This window comes from Schistocerca nitens, chromosome 7 (genome assembly GCF_023898315.1).
Source record: "Schistocerca nitens isolate TAMUIC-IGC-003100 chromosome 7, iqSchNite1.1, whole genome shotgun sequence".
Lineage (NCBI taxonomy): Eukaryota > Metazoa > Arthropoda > Insecta > Orthoptera > Acrididae > Schistocerca > Schistocerca nitens.
The window spans coordinates 40499351-40523448 of NC_064620.1; positions in this window are offsets into that span (position 1 = coordinate 40499351).

A 24098-nucleotide genomic window follows, 5' to 3' on the forward strand; every position below is an offset into this window, starting at 1 on the left:
TTTTCCAACCGTTAGTGGTAGGGGACAAATACCGCGCCTTTTCAGTGGCGCGATTAAGCCAGACAGGGAAGCAGGCGTTTATGAGCCCACGCGAATAGTAAACGGTTGTGGAAGCACACTTGACCTCTTAACTATAAATAATCCTGAGTCAATAACGAGCATCAAAACAGATACACGGATTAGTGAACACAGCGTTGCCGTAGCGAGATTGAATATTGTAACCCCCAAATCCTCCAAAAATAAACGAAAAATATAGTTATTCAAAAAATCAGATAAAAATTCATTTGACGTCCTCCTGAGAGACAATCTCCACTCGTTCCAAATTAATAGTATACGTGTAGACCAGATGTGGTTGAATTCAAAGAAATAGTATCGGTAGCAATTGAGAGATTTATACAAAATAAATTAACAAACGATAGAGCTGATCCTCCTTGGTAGACGAAACGGGTTAGAACACTGTTGTAAAAACAACGAAACAAACATGCCAAATTTAAACAGACGAAAAATCCCCAAGATTGGTGATTTTTTATTTTACGGAAGCTCGAAATATAGCGCGAACTTCAATGTGAGACGCTTATAATAGATTCCACAACGAAATTTGCTTCGAAACCTGGCAGAGAATCCAAAGAGATTTTGGGCGTATATGAAGTGTGTTAGCGGGAAGAAACAATCAATGCCTTCTCTGCGCAATAGCAATGGAGATACTATCGAAGACAGTGCTGCCAAAACAGAGTTACTAAACACAGCCTGCCGAAATGCCTTCGCAAAAGAAGACGAAGTAAATATTTCATAATTCGAATCAAGAACAGCTACGTAGAAGTAAATATCCTCGGAGTAGTGAAGCAACCTAAATCACTCAATAACAAGAAGTCTTCTGATCCAGACTGTACATCAATTAGGTTCCTTTCAGAACATGATGATGCATTAGCTGCATACTTAACAATCATATACAGCTAAATTCCAATCACCATCTTTCTCCTCCGAATGCGACAATATTTTGTTGACACCGATCAACATATGAAGAAACGATCACCTCGATAAAATAAGGGAAATCAGAGCTCGTACGGAAAGATATAGGTGTTCGTTCTTTCCGCGCGCTATACGAGACTGGAACAATAGAGAATTGTGACGATGGTTCGATGAACCCTCTGCCAGGCACTTTAATGTGATACGCAGAGAATCGATGTAGATGTATACACAAATATGGAAACACCGCGAGAAATACTTGCTTGAACAAAAATGCACATGCTTGCCAGGACTGCACGTTGCGCTGTTTTATTTGACCTCGATTGACGCCTGTGAAATGCCGTCTGTACATCGGAAGTGTCAGTCGTGGCCATATTGTTTTATGTGCGGTTTTGAGTGCATTATGTCCGATCTCAGTGCATTCGAACGTGGGCAAATCGTTGGTGCTCGTGTGGAGGATGCTACCTTAAGCAAGACAGTCAAAGTGTTTGATGTTTCAATAAGCACCGTATAGAAGATTTATACTGCATGCAGAGAAAGCGGAAAAAAATTATCCGCTAAACCACAGCGCCCACGGAAGTGTGTGTTGCGTGATTGTGACGGACGATCATTGAAGAGGATTGTGACGAAACATAACTGGACGACAGATCTCAAAGTGAGTACAGAACTCGACTGTCGCACTCGCGAACCGTGTCGCACCAAAACAACACGAAGGAAGTGCCAGAAAAAGGGAACTGCAGCGTCAGCAGGATTTCTAAAACCATTCATTTGTAATGCGAATGCTCGTAACAGGAAAATGTGGTGCCGAATTAATGAAACCTCGACTATGGAGCAATGAAATAATGTTATTTGATTGGAGAGTCTTGTTTCGCACTGCTTCCAACTGTTTCCCAATTGTGACGCTGCGTTCAGAGAGGACAGGGCCCCTCTTCAGACATCTCCCATCGTCCTGGACTGATGTTAGGAGCAAAAGGATGAATTGTCGCGTCTCACCTGGCACAGTAGCCACGAGATCTCAATATTACTGAGCCTTTGTCTTCCACTTTCGAGAGAAGGCCACGTTATCGCTATCCACCTCTTAACAACGATAGGAACTTGTCACTATTTTGCAGGAGGAATGGTTTAAGTATCCCTTGAGAACCATACAGGTTTTATCCATTATGAGACGACTGAAAGCTGTTTTGAATGCCGACGTTTTTCCTACTCCGTTTTAGGCATGGTAATGTGTTTGGTGTTTCCATATTTTTGTCCACCCTCTGTAGCTGTCATCAGTGAATGTAGGTCTATTTCATTAGTTTCTGAGCGAACTATAGGAAGCGAATGGAGTGCTGTGGACATCTGGCCAAGAATCACACCACATCATGCAGCTGCACGCCTTCGACGGCCAAGCATCAAGAATGTAGGTAGGAGTTACGTTGAGGTATGTAGTGTGATCTGACGACTCGCACTTTTCACATTTTTCAAATTTCGCGAGGGATCGAATGTAGCGACTTTACAATGTGACATCTAATCCGCGGTGTGCGGAGGGTTTAGTTCATTCGAGAAGTGGTTCGCTGACTTTTTTATTTTTTCGTAGCATGTGTTGGGCCCACAGGTTACTGTGAAAATGAATCAGAATGTTTATTTCAGAGTTTCCAGTGACCAACTGTTGCCCTTTCTTCTGGATGCCGTGCTATGGACACTCCCGTCTTCAAAGATGTTTCAGGGAGAAGATATTAAAACATTGAGGTTTGCTGATGACACTGTAAATCTGTTAGATAACGGAGGACTTGAAAGAGCAGTTGAACGGAATGGACAATGTCGTGAATGGGGGACAAACCATAAGCTTCAACAAAAGCAAAAAAAGGATACGGGAATGTAGTAGATTGAGGTGAAGCTGAGGGAATTACATTAGTAAATGGGAGACTAAAAGTAGTTGATTAACGTTGGTATTTGGGCAGTAAAAGAACTGATGATTGTCAAGGTATAGACGATATGAAGTGTTGACTGGCAGTGGAAGAAAACGTTGCTGAAGAAGGGAAATATGTTAACATCGAATATAAATTTAAGTGATATGAAGTCTTTTCTGAAGCTGTTTCTCAGGAGTGTAGCCTCATGTGGAGGTGAAACGTGGACGATAAGCAGTTCAGACAATAAGATAATAGGGGCTTTTGAAATGTGGAGTTATTAACGAATGCTGAAGACTGAATTGGTAGATCGCGTGAGTAATGAGGTGATACTGAATAGAATTGGGACAGAGAGAGAGAGAGAGAGAGAGAGAGAGAGAGAGAGAGAGAGAGAGAGGGGGGGGGGGGGCGGGGGAAAAAGTTTGTGTAAAACTTCACTAAAATGAGGGATCGGTTGACAGGAACATTCTGAGAGATCAAGAAATCATCAATTTAGTACTGGAGAAAAGTGTGGGAGGTAAAAACAGTAGAGGGTGACCTTGAATACAGTAATTGCGTTCAGATGGATGTGGGTTGCAGTATTTATTCGGAGATGAAGAGGCTTACACTGGAGAGAGTAACGTGGAGAACTGCATCAAACGTCTGGAGACAACTACAACAACAATATCTTTGATAGGCTAGGGTTGTACTACGAATTTGGTCAGAGAAAGTTCAGAAATGACTGCCCGAGTGGTTTAGTAGAACAGGATCTGTATTTTTAATTTCTGCAATGCATGAATTGTCTGACTCATCCTACATTTTTTCTGTGTGGTCTGTGAATTTTTATAACTAACTTCATACATGAACTTTCCACAAGACACTATCTGGTGATCTACTGAAATAGGTTCTAGATATTTTTGTATAAGCTCCATTCGGATCCTAGGCTACAATTTTAGCAAAGAGCCCATTTTTTCTCAATAATTTTTATATAAAATGAGGTACGGACAGGAAATTTGGTATACTCATTTCTGACTGTTGTAGAAAGCTTGTTTCCAAAAGGGAACTTGCTAACCCTTCCTGTTTTTGGAGAGTCAAGTGAGAACATGGCCTCTCCCTCCTACACATCGACACATGAACTTTAAATTACGAACATTACCGTCATAAGATTATTACAGAAGAACGTTGAAAATTAGGTGGACTGATAAAGTAAGAAATGATAAAATTCTCAGTAGAATCGGCGAAGAAGGGAGTAGGTAGTAAACACAGACAATGAGGAGGGGCAGGATGATAGGACATCTATTAAGACATCAGGGATTAACTTCTAAGGTACTAGACAGAGCTGTAGAAGGTAAAAACTGTACAGGAAGACAGAGATTGGTATACATCAAACAAATAATTGAGGACGTAGGTTGCAACTGCTGCCCTGAGGTAAACAGGTTAACACAGGAACTCGCTTAGTCTCTCCTTTGTTTTAGTTCCTTATAACATCGCTCAGGTGCCTTGCCTTTCACCGTCGGCTTTGTTTAAAGGAGTGTTCAAACGTGTATTCCAACGACCTTAAGAGTCGGTTCTGCGGTTAAATATACAAGATAACTTTTGGTCGAGTCGTTTCGAACATCATCTGAATTCCTGTCCCTACCATCCTCTGTAGTTTCTTGAGACTCCTAGTCAATAGCTGGAAAAATGAAATATTTGTTGAATTCAGATAATTACATCTACAAATATGTAGACTGTAATTTAATACGCTGATGATACTTAACACTGGCGTCAGCGTACATATAATACTCCCGAGATATTATGTGTTGACGACAAGCATTTATGTTCTCTGAATTGACATCGCTGTCAATTTTAGGCAAAGATGTTTTGCATGAGTAGCTCTTACGTCACTGTCGGTGCGTCCACACTCCTCACCATGCAGTGTCAGCAGACTTCGGCGAAAACGGAAGATGGTTTAAAAACAAATGCCATATTCTTCAACCCAATGTCATTTCAATGGCAAACTTCTACTTTTCTCTGGAGGTGCAGCTAATTTCCATTCAGCTGTGATTGTTACTAAAGTGGGTAGAATTTGAGACATAATATTTTTGTAGTGAGAGCTCAGGGATCCATGAAACATGAGTTGGATTTTCGTTACTTTATCGTATCATTCCGGGCCTATGCTGTTACGGATAATAAAATCAAACGATGGCTGTAGCCTTTACGCCATCCTGTCATTACTAGTGACGGCAAATAATATTTGTCGTAGTCAGATATTATTATTATTATTATTACTACACGTTTTTGCCTCCAGGTCAGTGGTTAATGCGATTGTTACATGATTATTCATTGTTTTCATGTTTCCTTCTTTTTCTCTTCCCAAAACCTCTTCATCTTTTGGTTGTGTTCAGATGGTTCAAATGGCTCTGAGCAGTATGGGACTTAACAGCTGAGGTAATCAGTCCCCTAGAACTTAGAACTACTTAAACCTAACTAACCTAAGGACATCACACACATCCATGCCCGAGGCAGGATTCGAACCTGCGACTGTAGCGGTCGCGCGGTTCCAGACTGTAGCGCCTAGAACCGCTCGGCCACTCCGGCCGGCTTTTGGTTGTGTTCCTGTTTCCTTTGGTCTGTCCATATTTTCACTGTTTTCGTGTTCATAACTTTGTTTCTGAATCTGTCCCTCTCATTTATCATTTCAATATTAGTTCCTGCTTGTTTTAGATCTTCTTTCAGTTATTGGAAACAATTTTTTTTATTGAACTGTTTACTACATCAAAATCCTCTTTGTGATTCCGTTGTTCATTATATGCGCGTGTCTGAAGAATGTTAGTCGGCGTTTTCTAACAATGTCTGTGAGTCTGTCTGTGCGTTTGTATGATAGTTTGGTTGATCTCTTCGGCCATTACCATCTCTGTGTACTGCACCAGGAATTTTTCGTAGGATTTTACGTTCAATTTTTCCTGTCTCTCTGATGACTGATGCTCAGATTGTGGTCGTTTATGATACTTAGAGGGCTTCAGGTAGTACACATGTTTTGTAGTTCCCGCGTTTGGCTTCTCTTGAAATATTTCTTTTATTGTAGTGCGTCCATGTCAGTTTGTAGCAAGTTTTTCTGTTCTTTCTATATCGGATGCCTTGTTTGATCCTCTTTTTGTATATATTCACCAACATATTCGAATTTTTCGCTCTGTTAATCTTTCTGAATTTTGTGTAGACGTCTTGGTTTTTCTTTCTTTCTTCCCATGTACTGCGTTTCCTCGTATGATATCTGTAGGCCTGTTTTGGCAGCGTCTTCATGTAAGTATTCCAGTGCCTCTGGAGCTTCTTGTCTATTGTTAAGTATTGCCAGGTCATCTGCGAATTCCACGCATTTTAAGGTCGTCTTGTTTACACAATTTCTTCCTAAATGAATTCCTTTTATTTGTTCTACCCATTGTTCCATTGTTCGATAATTTTTTCCAAGACTAATTTGAATGAAAGCGGATTATTATTATTACGATTTTATTATTATTATTATTATTATTATTACAGTAAACACAGCAAATTACTTCTACGGCGCCGAGAAGTACTGTGACCACTTTGACACAGTTACCGCAAAGTCTGTATTTTTCGATTCTCAAGTCTGCGTAACTGGCAAGCTTTTCAAGTCTTCTATCATCGGGGATACAAGTATCAATGATCCACACTTTGTTTTTCTCCAGAATTGTTATGTCTTGTGTACTGTGTTCCAGGAGGTCGATCTGTCTCATGTAGGAAGTCCCATATTAATTTGGCAAGTTAGTTTTGGTCTACTTTTCCTGGCTTATGGTCCCACCAGTTTTTTGCTACCGACAGATGGTAATTTTGACTTAGTCACAGTGGATAATTCGTGCCACATTACTATGCCTCTACTGGTCATCTGCATATTGATCCATTTGTAGCAGCTCAAAATAGGGCCAACTGTTTTGTCACCCACTTTGCAGAGCCTGCGCATTGGGTCTCTTGCGTATTTATTGCGCTTCGCTTTGATAACGATAGTTGTGATTGCTTGTTATTTTGCAGGAATAATCAGTTCTTCAGTTTCCTTCTCTAAGCTTCTATTGATCAGCCGAAACCAGGTCAATTCTTTATCTATTTTGACTTCAACATTCTCCAAAAATTGCCCTTGCAAGGCTTTATTGCGCAAGCTGTCGGTCCCGTATCGGAGTACAGTCTTCTGGTGTTGATTCTTGGAGTGCTGTACTTTGAGAAGTATGCTGTTGTTGACTCCACTAAGGGTTGGATATTTGCTGTCTTTCACATAGTCTGCCCTCTCCTTTCCCTACCTGCCTCACTTGCAAGGGTCCTGTACCTCCTGCTTTTGTGGGCAAGTACAGCCTGTTGACGTCACTGCGACGGTGGCGTGCACGATGACTAGTTAGGAGTTTTCTTGAATGAATTTTTTACTCTGTTGTGCAGAGTGCGCTGATGAAGGGTCGTGAGTTATGCTTGGGTAGCTCAGTTGGTAGAGTGCTCTGCCGCGAGAGGTAAAGGTCCTGACTTCGAGTCTCGATCCAATGTATAATTTTCTCTGCCAGAAAGTTTCATGAGTGTTCTTATTTTGTTGTCCAGATTATGCAGCTGTATTATTATTATTATTCTTTACTTTCTCAGACGTTAAGTCTGGTTAAAAATGGAAAGTGACGCGGACCTTGATCAGGCGTCACTTCCTTTTAACTGTATGGTATGTGTTATATTGCATTTAGGAACTTTCGGGTAATTGAACATGTATCAATAATTACTGATTTCTGTAGTTGTATATATACGTTTGGATGTAGCTCTATTGCATTGATGTACTGGTGGATACTGTGTGGTATGACTCCTGTAGTTGATAGTATAATTGGTATGATGTCAACTTTATCCTGATGCCACATGTCCTCGACTTCCTCAGCCAGTTGGATGTATTTTTCAATTTTTTCTTCTGTTTTCTTTTGTATATTTGTTGTATTGGGTATGGATATTTCGATTAGTTGTGTTAATTTCTTCTTTTTATTGGTGAGTATGATGTCAGGTTTGTTATGTGGCGTTGTTTTATCTGTTATAATGGTTCTGTTCCAGTATAATTTGTATTCATCATTCTCCAGTACATTTTGTGGTGCATACTTGTATGTAGGAAAGTGTTGTTTTATAAGTTTATGTTGTAAGGCAAGCTGTTGATGTATTATTTTTGCGACATTGTCATGTCTTCTGGGGTATTCTGTATTTGCTAGTACTGTACATCCGCTTGTGATGTGATCTACTGTTTCTATTTGTTGTTTACAAAGTCTGTATTTATCTGTTGTGGTATTGGGATCTTTAATAATATGCTTGCTGTAATATCTGGTGTTTATTGTTTGATCCTGTATTGCAATCATGAATCCTTCCGTCTCACTGTATATATTGCCTTTCTTAGCCATGTGTTGGATGCGTATTGATCGATGTGTGGCTGTGTTAGATCATACGGGTGCTTGCCATGTAATGTTTTCTTTTTCCAATTTACTTTCTTCGTATCTGTTGATGTTATGTGATCTAAAGGGTTGTAGAAGTGGTTATGAAATTGCAGTGGTGTAGCCGATGTATTTATATGAGTAATTGCTTTGTGTATTTTGCTAGTTTCTGCGCGTTCTAGAAAGAATTTTCTTAAATTGTCTACCTGTCCATAATGTAGGTTTTTTATGTCGATGAATCCCCTTCCTCCTTCCTTTCTGCTTAATGTGAATCTTTCTGTTGCTGAATGTATGTGATGTATTCTATATTTGTGGCATTGTGAACGTGTTAGTGTATTTAGTGCTTCTAGGTCTGTGTTACTCCATTTCACTACTCCAAATGAGTAGGTCAATATTGGTATAGCATAAGTATTTATAGCTTTTGTCTTGTTTCTTGCTGTCAATTCTGTTTTCAGTATTTTTGTTAGTCTTTGTCTATATTTTTCTTTTAGTTCTTCCCTAATATTTGTATTATCTATTCCTATTTTTTGTCTGTATCCTAGGTATTTATAGGCATCTGTCTTTTCCATCGCTTCTATGCAGTCGCTGTGGTTATCAAGTTTGTAATCTTCTTGTTTAGTGTGTTTTCCCTTGACTATGCTATTTTTCTTACATTTGTCTGTTCCAAAAGCCATATTTATATCATTGCTGAATACTTCTGTTATCTTTAATAATTGGTTGAGTTGTTGATTGGTTGCTGCCAGTAGTTTTAGATCATCCATGTATAGCAAATGTGTGATTTTGTGTGGGTATGTTCCAGTAATATTATATCCATAATTTGAATTATTTAGCATGTTGGACAGTGGGTTCAGAGCAAGACAGAACCAGAAAGGACTTAATGAGTCTCCTTGGTATATTCCACGCTTAATCTGTATTGGCTGTGATGTGATATTATCTGAATTTGTTTGGATATTAAGTATGGTTTTCCAGTTTTTCATTACTATGTTTAGATACTGTACCAATTTAGGATCTACTTTGTATATTTCCAATATCTGTAGTAACCAAGAGTGGGGTACACTATCAAAAGCTTTTTGGTAATCAATGTATGCGTAGTGTAGAGACCTTTGTTTAGTTTTAGCTTGATATGTCACCTCTGCATCTATTATCAGTTGCTCTTTACATCCTCGCGCTCCTTTGCAGCAGCCTTTTTGTTTTTCATTTATAATTTTGTTCTGTGTTGTATGTGTCATTAATTTCTGTGTAATGACCGAAGTTAATATTTTGTATATTGTTGGTAGGCATGTTATGGGGCGATATTTAGCTGGGTTTGCTGTGTCTGCTTGATCTTTAGGTTTCAGATAAGTTATTCCATGTGTAAGTGTATCAGGGAATATGTATGGGTCTGCAATGTAACTGTTAAATAATTTAGTTAGATGTGAATGTGTTGAGGTGAACTTCTTTAGCCAGAAATTTGCTATTTTATCATTTCCAGGGGCTTTCCAATTGTGCGTAGAATTAATTGCTCGGGTGACTTCATGTTGCAAAATTATCACTTCAGGCATTTGTGGTATCATCTGGTATGTATCTGTTTCTGCTTGTATCCACCGTGCATGCCTGTTATGTTGTACCGGGTTTGACCATATGCTGCTCCAGAAGTGTTCCATGTCTGTTATGTTTGGTGGATTGTCTATTTTTATGTGTGTGTTATCTATTGTTTGGTAAAATTTCTTTTGGTTTGTGTTGAATGTTTGGTTTTGTTTCCTTCTATTTTCACTTTTTTTTTTTTTTTGTATCTTCTAAGTCGTTTCGCCAAAGCTTGTAATTTTTGCTTCTTTTCATCTAATTGCTCTATTGCTTCTTGTTGTGAGATTTTACCTAACCTTTTTCGTTTTTTGTCTGATATTTCATTTCTTATAAATTGTGTTAGCTGTCCGATGTCTTTTCTCAGTTTTTCTATTCTGATCTGTAGCCTGTGTTGCCATGCTGGTTTTGTGGGTTTCTTCTGTGTGTTGGTTGGTTCTAATCTCTGCCTAGTGTGTATATTTAGTGTAGTGAGTGCTCCTATATAAACCAGTAGTTGTAACTCTTCCATAGTTGTGTTTTCATTTATTTTGTTGTGTATGATTGTGTTGATAGTTTTTATTGTTGTTTCGACTTGTGGGTTATTTGGTGGTCTATGCAAGAATGGTCTAATGTCTGTATTTGTGTCTTTGTATTCTATATATGTTAGCTGAAATTTTTCTTCTATATCTAACATGTGTGTCACTTCATGTTCTATTTGTGCTTGTGCTGGTGGCTGTCTTAAGATTTCATTTTCCTCTGATTGTTTAATTGATGCGTGTTGTTCTTTGTTTGTTTGCTCTGGGATGTTTGAGTCCATTACTGTATTTTCTTCTTCTTCTAATTGCACATTATTTTGTTCCAGTATTTGTTGTACTTGTTGTTTGATGTTTTCTAATTCTGACTGGGGTATCCTGTTATTTTTTATTATTACACGAATCTGATCAGCTAGACGTTGTTCTGTTAAAAATTTTAATTCTCGGTATCTGGTAATAAATGTTGTGTATACTTGTGATCTGTATCCAGTTGTGTTGGTTCCTAGGTTTGTTGCTTGGTAATAACAGAACATGAGGTGTCGATTAACTTCATCTGACCATCTCATCCTCTGTCTTTGTTTTCCTTCTAGGGTGGTTGCAGGAAGCATATCCTGCAAAACACCTCTATATGGATTTAAATCATTTTCCAGTTGGCTAGCAGTGTCATTACCATTGTTGGCGGGCATAGGGTTCAAGCGCCGCCCCCGACCATGACGGCGCTTGTCCGAGGCTTCTTTAGTTCTGTCCTGAACCAAGTAATCACACTAAAAGGGGGGTTAGCCCTATTAGTGGTTTGTTCTTTTCGTCGCCTTTTACGACTGGCAGAACATACCGGAGGCCTATTCTTTTCCCGGGCCTCCACGGGGTTTATTATTATTATTATTATTATTATTGTTATTACTACTACTGTTATTATTTTTCACGTTTGGACCCGAAAGGACCTTGTGATGTAGATCGTGGGGCATTTTAAGAGTTTTATTTTAGCTTTCCTTTGTGCCTATATTACCTTTACTCTTTAAGAATGTTCTCTTGCATTTTCTGCCTAAATATTCTCCTGTCTTGTGTATTAAGTTGGGTTGTTTCTGCTTCTTTCAGGGCTTGTTTTACTGCACCGATGCATCCATTTGTCTCAGCTTTTGCGTTACTGAGTGTTTCGTAGGACTCCACAAGGTAGCTAATTTTCTGACATGTCCACTACTTTTATACGATGAAATGATTTTAGCCTACGTTTTCTCATATCTGAATATATGTTGGTATACTTTTCAGTTCCTTTATTTGCTCTTAAGCATACGAGGTGTGGCTAGAAAAAAACCGGACTAGTACTGGTGAAACAATAAAACGAATGCAATAAGGCTGAAAGTCGCGTGGCCTGTCACGTGACTCTCGCTCCGCCTACTGCTCGAGTTTCATCTGCCTCCTGCACTCAGTCTGCCCGTGGCGTCTGTTTTAAGTAGTTGACGTTTTGTCTGTGCGTCGGAAAATGTTGAGTGTACAGAAAGAACAGCGTGTTAACATCAAATTTTGTTTCAAACTAGGAAAATCTGCAAATGAAACGTTTGTAATGTTACAACAGGTGTACGGCGATGATTGTTTATCGCGAACACAAGTGTTTGAGTGGTTTAAACGATTTAAAGATGGCCGGGAAGACACCAGTGATGACACTCGCACTGGCAGACCATTGTCAGCAAAAACTGATGCAAACATTGAAAAAATCGGTAAACTTGTTCGACACTTTCCTTGTCAACTCCTGTTAACTCAGACACTGCTCTGATTGTTAAACGGCGATCTTGTCCTTGCTATTTTCACGCCTTCGGACCTTTAAAGAAGACATTGAAGGATCGACGATTCTTGTCGGACGAGGATGTGCAGCAGTCAGTTAGACACTTTATGGGTAAGCAGAACTTAGTGTTTTATGAAACAGGTGTGTCCAATCTGGTGCGTCGGTGGGATGGTTACCTCAGTACTTAGGGTAATTTTGCCCGTGTGGCATACCGATTCTGGACTGTACGATCTTCGAACGGAATCGTTTTGATCGCCAATGATATTATTGGTTTTGAAGCCATTCAATAATTATTGAATGATGTCATTACATATTGTTTGAAATAAGATACATTATTCGTGTGATGCCAGAGAGAGAACAGGTTCAAATGGTTCAGCTGGCTCTGAGCACTATGGGACTTAACATCTGCGGTCATCAGTCCACTAGAAGTTGTGGTGTCACCGCCAGACACCACACTTGCTAGGTGGTAGCCTTTAAATCGGCCGCGGTCCGTTAGTATACGTCGGACCCGCGTGTCCCCACTATCAGTGATCGCAGACCGAGCGCCGCCACACGGCAGGTCTAGAGAGACTTCCTAGCACTCGCCCCAGTTGTACAGCCGACTTTGCTAGCGATGGTTCACTCACAAATTACGCTCTCATTTGCCGAGACGATAGTTAGCATAGCCTTCAGCTACGTCATTTGCTACGACCTAGCAAGGCGCCATTACCAGTCACTATTGATGCTGTAAAACATGTACCGTCAAGAGCGATGTTCACCAATTATGGATTAATGATAAGTATTCCAGCAGCTACGTACGTTTTTGGCTATTCTCATTTCCGTGTCCTGTTCCAGACCTCACGCCAGCCTGCGTGAGTTTAAACGCGTGCCTTTCGGCTTCCTCCTAGTGGGTTGGCTGTCTTACCAATCCACAACAGAAGTCTTGGCCGTTGTCAGGCCAGACTGTCGTCCTTTCCGAAGAACTCGGCTGAAAGCAGACTCGAGCTCACTGTGCATGGCTTTGTGCGATAAACCGAGTACAAGTGCGCTAAAGACGGATTATCCTGTGCTGTCTTCCTCTCGCAGTCTTTTTATCTTCGTGCGTCTAGCGCCTTTCTTTAAGCTACCGTGCATCGCAACGGCATCGATTCGTTCCGCCTTAACTCCAGGCGTTTTCATGGCGGATTACCCAGCCCATCTGAAGACTGCCTTCGGGTTGTCTGGCTTTAATCAGCAGTGTGCTGTCTTGTACCTCAGTTAAAGAGAAAGGCACACGCTAACCGCTAATACGTCATAGCTTTTCTGAAGCTGTTGATCATTCCGTAAATTTTTCAATAAACGAGGGCTTGAAATGGCCAGAGACGGCAGCAGTAGAGGTGACAAAAAAAGCTCAATACTTTCATGTTACAGTGGCAACTGTTTACACTTTCTACTTGGAAATGCTACCCTCAACTTCCGTGCAGCCAATGCAGTCAGTCGCTCAGTTTTTAATGGAAGATGCTGTACATATTCTTCTCTAGTGAGTGAAGAATTGTTTAAAGCGCGAGAAATAAATTCGCCAATCGATTGCGTTTCTCGCCTGCGGATTTCGGTCTTTAATCAATGCACCAGGCAACAAAGTGAAGAAAGACAGGATGATTTTGGTGTGCATGCAATAATGGCTCTGCCGAAGACTGCATTTTGGCCTGTCGAGGTCGCAGCTTATCCTATACTGACATTGTTGCTCGCGATCTAAGGTTTTCCGGCGTATTTCTAACTTGCAGGATTCCGATACGTGCTTGGTAGACGTTTCTCCTTCTTACACAAGGCATTGAAATATGATTTCTGAATGAAAAACCCACTATGCAATCTTTTCTTAAATGCAGAACGTTAATAGCGTTACTTATATCTTTATCGAGCGATTCATAGCAATCTGACGCCTCTGACGTACCGTCTTCGTGCTGTTGCAATCTTAATGGGCAGCAGTGTACTGTCAACAGGAGGAATACCGTGTAGATTCTTCACAAGTGATAAGTCCTAAAAACATGAATCGAGATTCCTTATTTCTAGATTTCCGAAAAGCTTTTGACACTGTGCCCTACTGCAGACTGCAGAATACTGCCGAAGACCACAGCATAGGGATTAGGTTCCCACATATGCGAGTGGCTTGAAGACTTTTCAAGTGATAGAAACCAGTACGTTGTGCTCGACGGTGAGTGTTCATCAGGGACAAGGGTATCATCAGGAGCGCCCCATTAAAGTGTGATAGGACCACTTGTACTATCTACATACATAAATGAACTGGCAGACTGGCTGTGCAGCAATTTAAAGCTGTTTTCCGGCGACGCTGTGGTGCACGGGAAGCTGTTGACGTTGAGCGATTGTAGAAGGATACTAGATGACTTGTGCAGAATTTCTAGATGGTGTGATGAATGGCACCTTGTTCTGAGAGAGAATTTCTACGAGGTGTGATGAATGGTAGCTTGCTGCGAATGTAGAAAAATGTAAGTGAATGCGGATGAGTAGGAGAAACAGTCTTGTACACCATCAGCAGCGTGCCGCTTTACACAGATGGAGTAGATATCTGTGCGCAACGTTAAAAAGCGATATGAAACGTAATGAGCGCGTAAGGTTGGAAGTAGCTAAGGCGAATACTCGACTTCGTTTTACTGGGAGAATTTTGGGAAAATGTAGCTAAAGTATACAGCGCTTGGGATAGAATGCTAGTACGGCCCGTTCTTGAATACTGCTCGAGTGTTTCGAATGCCCACTAGGTCGGGTTAAGGGGCTCCGGAAAGGCTCAAAATCATGAAAAGTTCAATTTTTACTTTTTTGCGTTTTCTGAATCTGCAGACTATTACCTTTTAATAGATATATAATTTATTCAATTCCGAAGACTACAACTATTTTTAAATTTTTTTTGAAATGTGTTCTACATGGGCCTGACCCCCTGTGGCGCTGTTAAACTGCTGTCAAATGGTGTTATTATTAACGTCCGTGTTCATCAGGTACATTTTAGTGATGTGAGATAAAGTATGCGTTGTGGCTAACCTGTGATGGTTCTATATATATCGCTGGTGTGATTGTCGATTGTTTCATGTTTATTTACTCTGTCGTTATCTCGAAAATATTCGTAATTAATTCTGTTACTTGAGTCTCTGTTTTGTTGAAGTATAATAATGAGTAAAAGTAAAGTTATTAGAAATCCTCTGAAGGCTTTTAAGAAAAGGAGAAATGTTGGAAAGCCAAAGGTATGTGTTATTACTGTAAACAATAAAGACGATAACCAAGTGAGTGAACCTAACCTCTCAAGTACACCTGCCCATAGCAGTCAAAGTGGGAAAGAAAATACTTCACAGAAGAAGCTTGGTTCAATGAGTGAAAACTATGAATGTTTTATGGGCGAATCGGATGTGAATGAAATATTTGATATGTCGGTTCTCAAAGGAATTTTTTCAAACTGTGTAAGATGTATTCATTGTAGTGAAGTTGGTCTGGAACTCTCCATAATAAAGCACGTAGGACTTGCTAGTGAAATACAACTGAAATGTGGTAAGTGTTCATACATGACCACCTTTTGGAACAGTGTTGCAGTAACTGCAACTGAAGAAAATGGTAGCAAAATCTACGAACACAACAACGAGCGATACTTGCTTTAGACAAGGAACGCCTTCGGGCTGCAGACAGGGCTGTAAAGAGTCTAGAAATACAAGCAAGAGTAAACAGGAGGAGGAACAAGAGGAAGCTGGAGGAGGAGTTTGCAGAGGATGAAGATAATCCATCCTATGGACCTGGAATGCACTAAAAAGTTAATCCAATCTTTGTCGCTCGATTCCCAAAACTTTTATTTTCTCATACTAATTACATGTTTTCAAAGGATCTTCCAAACATATTTGTTTCAAACTTTCAGTAAATGTTACACAGTACCTTCTGCATAATTTAACACAGCCTTTTTCCAAAAAACTGTATATTTTTTAATATATACATAAAAAATTGCAAAAAAATGTTGTGAATTTTCATTGCAATTGAAAAAAAATCATCTTTAATAACTGAACTAAAATTTTGTAAAATCCCTGTGTTAAGTTGTAGCCCATATTCCAATAAATAATCTGTAAAAAGTTCAACTTCCTACCTCAAATACTTTGTGAGGAAAGATGCAATGTTAAAATAACGCTTATAAATTACAAGTATAAGGCGTTCCGGAGCCCCTTAAAGGAAGACATCGTAGCAGTTCAGAGATGTCCTGCTGGATGTAATACCGGTAAGTTCGACCACCACGCAAGTGTTACGGGGATGCTTCGTGAATTAAAATAGAAATCCCTGGACGGAAGATGACGCTCTTTTCACGAGGAACTACTGTGGAAATTTAGAGACCCGCCATTTGACCCCGACTGCAGAACGATTATAATGCCGTCAACGTACTTGCTCCTGTAAGGACCAGGAAGATGAGAGAAATTAGGGCTCGAACGAAGGCTTACAGTAGTTTTTCCATTGCTCTGTTTGCTAGTGGAATGGGAAAGGGAATGACTAGTAATGGTACAAGGTACCCTCCACCATACATCGTACAGTCTTTTGAGAAGTATGTATGTATGTATTTATGTATGAAGAGAGATTGAGTGTTGCGTCTTTGGTGGAGCTATTATTGCATGCATAGCAAAATCATCCTGTATTGTGCGGTTAATTGATTAAAGACTGAAGTCTACATGCAAGAAAAACAGACGACTGACGGATTAATGTTTCATGCTTTAAATAATTCCATACTCACTGAGGAAGAATGGGTATTACATGGAAAACGGTGCACATGACTGCATTGACTGTAGGAAAATGGAGAGTAACGTACTGAGAGTAAAAAAGTGTAAACAGAAATCGATGATAACATGCAAGTAATGATCTGTTAGTTTGTTGTAACCTCCACTGTTGCCGTTTCTGACCATCTGAAGCCCTCGTTTCTCGGAAGGATTTGTCGAATTTGCATACTGAAAGCCGCGCGGTGTGGCCGCGCGGTTAGAGGCGCCATGTTACTAATCGTGTGGCCCCTCACGCCGGAGGTTCGAGTCCTCCCTCAGGCATGGGTGTGTGTGTTGTCCTTAGCGTTGAGTTAGTTTAAGTAGTGTCTAGGGACCGATGACTTCAGCAGTTTGGTCCCTTAGGAATTCATACGCATTTCAACTTCCTTTTTTTTGTTTTTTTTGTTTTTTTTTTTTTTTTGCATATTGCATTTGGCGGAAAAACACCTTGGTGTTTACGTATAAAATAGTCGCTACTGTATATAATCTGAGCTAAGGATTATCACTACGTGAGCTGTGTTGCGAGAAAAGGGGATACTAGCAGTAGTCAATTCTCTTGGGCTTTACATAAGAATGCCTACGTAAGACGATATATGTAGATGCACATAAGATTCCCTGTTCATGTATCTCATGTTCCTCCATTCCAGTCAAAGTCTATTTTTATTTCAGTTTCAAATTTCATGCAGGCTACTATTTGTACAGTCGCATCTGACGTGCCAAATGACCAAGAATACCAGGTATCGTAAATAAGTTGCAAGTAAGTGTTGCGTTTTAAATGGATATTAGATAACAATCGCTGCAATAAATTATTTTACTTAGATATAAAATACTATTAAGTCTTTGCATCTATATTCTGTATAGCAATACTAGCTGACCAGTACGCTATACAGGGTGATTCAAAAAGAATAAAACTTTAGGAATTTAAAACTCTGCAACGACAAAAGGCAGAGCTAAGCACTATCTGTCGGCGAATTAAGGGAGCTATAAAGTTTCATTTAGTTGTACATTTGTTCGCTTGAGGCGCTGTTGACTAGGCGTCAGCGTCAGTTGATGCTAAGATGGCGACCGCTCAACAGAAAGCTTTTTGTGTTACTGAGTACAGCAGAGGTGAATCGACGACAGTTGTTCAGCGTGCATTTCGAACGAAGTATGGTGTTAAACCTCCTGATAGGTGGTGTATTAAACGTTGGTATAAACAGTTTACAGAGAATGGGTGTTTGTGCAAAGGGAAAAGTTCTGGACGGCCGAGAACGAGTGATGAAAATGTAGCACGCATCCAGCAAGCAGTAACTGGACTACAGTATCTGGAGATGTTAGAGAATTGGCTGTTCCGTCAGCTCGAACAAGAAGCACAACAATTCATATTTCAGCAGGATGGAGCGCCACCACATTGGCACTTATCTGTCCGTAACTACCTGAACGTCAACTACCCGAGGCGATGGATCGGCCGCCAGGCAGCCCATGACAGAGCACTTAATCACTGGTCTCCAAGAAGCCCTGATCATACCCCCTGCGATTTTTTCTTATGGGGGTATGTTAAGGATATGGTGTTTCGGCCACCTCTCCCAGCCACCATTGATGATTTGAAACGAAAAATAGCAGCAGCTATCCAAACTGTTACGCCTGATATGCTACAGAGAGTGTGGAACGAGTTGGAGTATCGGGTTGATATTGCTTGAGTGTCTGGAGGGGGCCATGTTGAACATCTCTGAACTTGTTTTTGAGTGAAAAAAACCTTTTTAAATACTCTTTGTAATGATGTATAACAGAAGGTTATATTATGTTTCTTTCATTAAATACACATTTTTAAAGTTGTGGTATTCTTTTTGAATCACCCTGTATATTTGTAATTTAATTTACTTACTAATACTAATTTTATATAATTTATTTATTTTATATAGTTTACTTAATATGTATCCACATGTATAGATTGTGATGACGATACCTACATCAGAATATTTTATGATCTGAATATCTCAGTAGTCGAAACCGGTAATAGTGGATCCAAAATAATAGTGTGTGTTCAATACGGACTTTTACAAATAAAGGGCCAATAAAGGGCCACAGTATGATTGCGGACTCACATACATACTTTGTCTTCACTTGAAAGAAGAATATTCTATTGGCTAAGCAATAGCGCTTAGTACCACTTGAAATTTGTCATGAATTGTATCTAGCTTGTCGATCAACACTGATTTATCTCAATAAAGTAACATAAGTTAAAAATCTTATTAATTTTGGGTGGGTCTACATGCACTGTATATCGTTGACTTGCTTGAAACAAACTTATTCTTTAAGCAATCAATAAAATATTCAACTTCAACTCCGATAGACACCTATACCACTCAGTTATTAAATACTGAGCAGACCTACAACGCAAAGAATCTCCTTACATACGATATTTTCAGAGCTCCGTGCCTCATTCAATAAAAACGGAACCCTTATGGGGATTGCTGTGTTGTCTATTTTTTCCGCCTGGTAAGAGCCCTTTTCCTCACGAACGAGAGGCCGGGAACAGCTGCAACCCCGCAGAACGTCGGAGCCATTGAGGCGGCAGTTTTGAGCGAGCGGCGTGTGCAAACGCGAAACTTACCGCAGCACTTGCACGTTTCCTGTAGTGTGGTGTACGATACTGTTGACCACCAGCTGAAATTTCATAAAGTTAGTGCTCGGTGGCAGCCAGAGGACCTGACAGGCAACTACAACGGCCATCGAATGATGACAAGCTTGGATCACTTAATGCGTTGCGCCGCAGAAGGACACGACTTTATGAAAGGAATCGTCAGTAGGGACGAACCGTGGGCGTACCAAATACACACCCGAAACCAAGCAGGCGTCTATGGGATGGAAACATGCTGGTACTCCTGTACGAAAAAAATTCAGAGTTAGTCAGCCTGTCAGGAGAAAGCTTGTGACAGTGTTTTGGGAGATGCATGGTGTGTCATTCGTGGTTGTTGCTGAACAGGGGACCATTGTGTATGCTGCAACCTACATTAAAACTTTAGTTAAGTTGCGTCGCGGCCTTCGTGACAAGCGTCACAACTCTAATGCTGACGGTTTCAGTCTACTTTGACAGTTCTCACCCCCATGTTGCTGCTCCTGTGAGTGAGAAAATCGTCAAATTTGGGTGGGAGGTGCTCCAGCGTCCACCACACAGTCCAGACCTTGCACCATCGCATTACCATCTGTTTGCTCCCATAAAAAATTCCTGGCCGGGCAACGCTTTGAGACAGATGCAGAAGAGAAATCAGTTGTCCGCAGATGGTTATACAGACTTCTACTAACAGGGCACATTGAAACTGGTGCCACGATGGGAGAAATGTGTTTACAACCTTGGTAAGTATGTAGAAAAGTAGGTAAAAGATTAAGTTCACTTGCGATTTGTTGCTTTTTACCTATTAAAATTTTTGCTATAAAAATTTGGACGTTACTTTCCGATCTTTGCTCGTAGTTATCTATTAAGGTAAATGTCCGTTCTTTAAATATTTTTATCATATTATCCGAAATTCTGCTGAGACAATATCATAAGCTAGATTTAAGCTAACTTATTACATTTCTGAATTTTAATTCTTTCAACCGCTTAACTAATAGCAACAAATAGTGTCTTTACGTTAATATAATTTCTCTTCATCAATTTTTTGAAAGCTTCGTTTACGTTCATATAATTCCTGTATTTATTATTTAGGGATCAAAACAGCGTGATTTGGTGAGAAATTCTCTTTTTTCTTTAAATAAGAGTCGGAAATTATTTATTTTATTTAGACGCACCGGACCTTTATTTGGACTTCCTCATAAATAATAAGTCAAAGAGTGGACGAGTCACAGAAAAATCTATCCTCCAGTAAGGCGATTTAATATTCACAAAAAAATTACAGACAAAAGACTTACCTGCCATCATAACTTTGGGCCCTGAAGTTCTACAGTCGAAGCAAAATTTATGCCTTTCCAAGTGTTGGTCAACCGCGACCTACTATTGTTACTTAATTTAATGGTCACACGCCAGTGAAAAAAGTGAAAGTAATAATAATGCCATGACGTGCATCCTTAAGTGGTGCCGATAATCATCGTTACGGGAAGAATCATTGAGATTTGCAGGCAAATAACGCAATACGGCCAATAAATAAAAAAAAATGGTTCAAATGCCTCTGAGCACTATGCGACTTAACTTCTGCGGTCGCCTAGAACTTAGAACTAATTAAACCTAACTAACCTAAGGACATCACACACATCCTTGCCCGAGGCAGGATTCGAACCTGCGACCGTAGCGGCCGCGCGGTTCCAGACTGTAGCGCCTTTAACCGCTTGGCCACCACGGCCGGCGCCAATAAATAGTTCGTTCTGAAATTCTCTAATGCCACTTCAATATCAAATATAGCAGACTAAATCACTTTTGCTCAAAGCGAAATAACAATCCGCTCGTTTACAACAAAGATTACGCTACCCTCTGAGTGTGTGCAAATCCTACAAATCACCACGAGGAACACTCGATTCTATAAGTGCGCTACCCATATGCACCAAAAACTACCATTGCAACACTCAATTCTGAGTTCGTGGCACCGGAACACTAGTTAGAATTAATGCAACAATTCGGGGCAATACAGGACGTCAAATTCGTTTACTACTACAGAATACTCCGTACAGACCACACAAAAATACTTCCACCTCCCATAAAATATTTATGGCCACTCTTTGTTATTGCGTAGGCAGATCTCCGTCATTATTAATTCAATTATTCACAGCGTGAACCACTAGCCAGTATTTCACTTACAGAAACTAGAAGAACTAACAAATCAACTATCTCGAGCCAATAATTACCCGGATCATTAAGTGGCAAAATTTTGCTGTCACTGCAAGTTCTGATATTTCGCTGCGACAATTCGTGCAACAGCTCACGGTAACTATCAGCGCGTCACCTATTCTGAGAGTAGCCAGTTGTTTCATTTTCGCCGATAGAACTGCTAATGCTGCCCGCCGCCACTGTAGGTAATATTAGCCGGTCGCATCTGCATTCGCATTCTACAATTTTTTTTTTCTTAAATTATTCCATTCTGTCTTGGCGTGGTTGTACAGCAACCTTCTATTGCTACTACACTACTGGCCATTAAAATTGCTAAACCAAGAAGAAATGCAGATGATAAACGGGTATTCATTGGACAAATATATTATACTAGAACTAACGTGTGATTACATTTTCACGCAATTTGGGTCATAGATCCTGAGAAATCAGTACCCACAACAAACACCTCTGGCTGTAATAACGGCCTTCATACGCCTGGGCATTGAGTCAAGCAGAGCTTGAATGGCGTGTACAGGTACAGATGCCCATGGAGCTTCAACACGATACCACAGATCATCAGGAGTAGTGACCGGCGTATTGTGACAAGCCAGTTGCTCGGCCACCATTGACCAGACGTTTGCAATTGGTGAGAGATCTAAAGAATGTGCTCGCCAGGGCAGCAGTTGAACATTTTCTGTATCCAGAAAGGCCGGTACAGGACCTGCAACATGCGGTCGTGCATTATCCTGCTGAATTGTAGGGTTTAGCAGGGATCAAATGAAGGGTAGAGCCACGGGGCGCAACACATCTGAAATGTAACGTCCGCCGTTCAAAGTGCCGTCAGTGCGAACAAGAGGTGACCGAAAAGTGTAACCAATAGCACCCCATTCCATCACGCCGGGTGATACGCCAGTATGACGTTGAAGAAAACACGCTTCCAATGTACGTTCGCCGCGATGTCGCCAAACACGGATGCGACCATCATGATGCTGTAAACAGAACCTGGATTCATCCGAAAAAATGACGTTTCGCCATTCGTGCACCCAGGTTCGTCGTTGAGTACACCATGGCTTCGCTCCTGTCTGTGATGCAGTGTCAAGGGTAATCGCAGCCATGGCCTCCGAGCTGATAGTCCATGCTGGTGCAAACGTCGTCGAACTATTCGTGCAGATGGTTGTTGTCTTGCAAACGTCCCCATCTGTTGACTCAGAGATCGAGACGTGGCTGCACGATCCGTTACAGCCATGCGGATAAAAATGATGGTTCAAATGTCTCTGAGCACTATGGGACGGAACATATGAGGTAATTAGTCCCCTAGAACTTAAAACTACTTAAACCTAACTAACCTAAGGACATCACACACATCCATGCCCGAGGCAGGATTCTAACCTGCGACCGTAGCGGTCGCGCGGTTCCAGACTGAAGCGCCTAGAACCGCTCGGCCGCACCAGTCGGCTGCCATGCGGATAAGATGCCTGTCATCTCGACTGCTAGTGATTGGAGGCCGTTGGGGTCCAGCACGGCGTTCCTTATTACCCTCCTGAACCCACCGATTCCATGTTCTGCTAACAGTCATTGGATCTCGACCAACGCGAGCAGCAATGTCGCCATACGATAAACCGCAACCGCGATAGGCTACAATCTGACCTTTATCAAAGTCGGAAACGTGATGGTACGCATTTCTCCTCCTTACACGATGCATCACAACAACGTTTCACCAGGCAACGCCGGTCAACTGCTGTTTGTGTATGAGAAATCGGTTGGAAACTTTCCTCACGTCAACACGTTGTAGGTGTCGTCACTTGCGCCAACCTTGTGTGAATGCTCTGAAAAGCTAATCATTAGCATATCACAGCATCTTCTTCCTGTCAGGTTAAATTTCGCGTCTGTAGCACGTCATGTTCGCGGTGTAGCAATTTTAATGGCCAGTAGTCTATTTTAAAGTAGTCGTGGTTGCCCAACATTCTTCATTAATTCAAGAACTACGCGCTTAGCCTGGGTAGGACATCATCAGGTTTTGTTAAAACATCAGAAATTGATTGATGCTTTTCGGCAGAAAATTTCAGATTTTCTAGTATAACCTGGTGATGCCTTATCCAGGCGAAACGCACCGTTCTTCAGTTAATGAAGAACGTCGTGTATCCTAAGACTGTTTTTAAGTGGTAATATTTTGTAAGCACATATATAAGCAGCATATCATATTAAAAGACGAATATTTGACTCGTATCGTAAATCCGTACAGCACCAATATGTTAAGACCACGAAACCACAACAGTGACAACTACAATGAACCACTTGCCTTTCATCAATCACAATACGTTTCGAGAAAGATATTTGAGCGTGTGTCTCTGTGTTCACAGGAAGTAAAATACGGACCACTGTTAATCAACTCCATAGAAACCGAAAGGAATTTTTGGAAGCGCTGGGAAGCAAACCTGGAGGAAAAGGCTTTGATTTACGG